The following is a 1,679-nucleotide window of genomic DNA, read 5'->3' as shown; positions in this document are numbered from 1 at the left end:
TTGTCCATCCTCACTGCAGATGTGACTGTTCACCTTTCTGGATTCTAGCAAAGCTGTCCCTAGAGAACTGGGTCACTGGAATGGCTCACTTACAGGCAGCCTACATCAGTCAATGACTGGGAAGGGATTTCTTGCTGTGCTCATTCACGTCTGAATGCTGCAGTCATTTTACCTGCTAAATATGTAACTGCTAAAATGGTTTGCCTGGTGACCTTAGGACTAGTACAGGAAACCTGTCCCCTTATCCCCCTCACCTACACACTCTAACCTTCCTCCTGTTAACCACCAGTCCCTTCTCAGTGTCTATTGGTCTACTGTTGTTTTGTTCATTCTGTTTTGCTTCATTTTTAGATTCCACAAATAAGTGAAATTATACAGTATTTCTTTCTCCAGCTGGCTTACTTCAAAGAGCATAATATCCTCTAGGTCCATCCATGTTGTTGGGAAAGGGCAGGATTTTTGTTTTTATGGCTGAGTAATATTCCATTGTGTGTATGTACCACATCTTATTTATCCATTCATCTACTGATGGGCACTTAGGTTGCTTTCCGTATCTTGGCTATTGTAAATAATGAAGCTATAAGCGTAAGATGTGCATATACCTTTTCAGGTCAGAGGTGTTATTTTCTTGCTGAGTCATATGGCATTTCTATTTTTAGTTTTTTGAGGAACCTCTATACTGCTTTCCACAGTGGCTGGACCAACTGACATTCCCACCAACAGTGTAGGAAGGTTCCCATTTCCCCACATCCTCACCAACACTTATTTCTTGTCTTTCAGATGGCAGCCATTCTGACTGGTGTGCGGTGATCTCTCACTGTGGTTTTGATTTGCATTTCCCTGATGATTAGTGATGTGGGGCATCTTTTCATGTGCCTGTTGGCCATCCATGTCTTAAATCAATATATTCTTATGAGCTCAAATGAGCTTTACAGATAGGCAGAATCAACATTTTAGGAAATCTAGGATGAATCCTATTGATATTCAACACTGTTTTGCAAATTATAGATGGTATCTGTGTGGCTCATTAAATGAAGGAAAATCACTAAAATGCCAACATGACTTAGTTCACAGATGTGCACCAATTCAATTACAACAGCAACTTTGTAAGACAACAGTAGACTGGATGCACAGAGTGACGTTCCATATTACAACACATGCATACTCTCTTATTTCAGGAGAAAGAGAGCCGTCCCCTTCCGGTCAAAGGTGCTCCAGAGAGCGGGATAACAAAGCAAAACAGAAAGAGCATTTACCTTGGCAGCAGGTTTAGAAAATTAGATTCCACAAGATGTCCACATTTCCTTTCATATTACAAATAAAGGAAAGATATATTCTGCCAACACCCCACAAACCTTTTAAAGGTTTTATATTTTATAAATTCTATTGTAAATTCAGGTAAAGAGGCTGGTATAGAACAGTTCTGTCTAATAGAACTATAATGTAAGCCATATATATAATTTACAATTTTCTAGTGGCCACATTTAAAAAAAGGGGAAATTAGTTTTAGTACTTAACTGAACCCAACATATCCAGAATATTATCATTTGAAAACATAGTCAATGTAAGAATTATTAGTGCGATATTTTATAATCCTTTTTGCAAATTAAGTCTTCAAAATTTGGACAGCACAATACAAATCCAACTAGGAACATCTCGCGCTGAATCATCCTGTGTGG

This window comes from Manis javanica, unplaced genomic scaffold (genome assembly GCF_040802235.1).
Source record: "Manis javanica isolate MJ-LG unplaced genomic scaffold, MJ_LKY HiC_scaffold_30, whole genome shotgun sequence".
Classification (NCBI taxonomy): domain Eukaryota; kingdom Metazoa; phylum Chordata; class Mammalia; order Pholidota; family Manidae; genus Manis; species Manis javanica.
Note: the sequence above shows the minus strand (reverse complement) of the source record.